Below are 505 nucleotides of genomic sequence, written 5' to 3' on the forward strand. Positions count from 1 at the left end.
GAAGGGGAGTGGGGTACCAAGAGATGAACGCCAATCACCAGGCTCGCGGTGCGCGGCGGTCCCCCCCAGCACTAAAACCTTCACCCTTAGCTCTCTGGTAGCCGTCGCCTCAACACGGCGGCGGTGCGCGCAACCGGACCTGCCTCAACTATGTAGGTGGGCTTGGCGAGCAGCCGGGCGCCAAACACACCACTATGTATACGGCGCACGACTGACTTCCGAACGGCGCGCGCCTGTTTCAGGTGGGTTTGGAAGGGAAGACCAGCCCCACCCCCGCAAGGTGGGGGCGGATGGCCTCTCGCACGGTATTTCATCTGACGCAAACCGTATCCAAAGAAGAACCGCCGGTTTGCATTATGTGAAATACCCTTCCGATCCGCATGTTCTGTTTTTCACAGTACGTAGCCCGTCGCTGCCAATCGGAACCCGGTCGCAGCGCCGAAGGAGTCCGTACCTCCCTGCTAATAGCCACAAGTGGCATCAATAACAAGGGGGAATAAACAGC

The sequence above is a fragment of the Frankliniella occidentalis genome, unplaced genomic scaffold (assembly GCF_000697945.3).
Source record: "Frankliniella occidentalis isolate FOCC.00 unplaced genomic scaffold, Focc_3.1 Scaffold166, whole genome shotgun sequence".
NCBI lineage: Eukaryota > Metazoa > Arthropoda > Insecta > Thysanoptera > Thripidae > Frankliniella > Frankliniella occidentalis.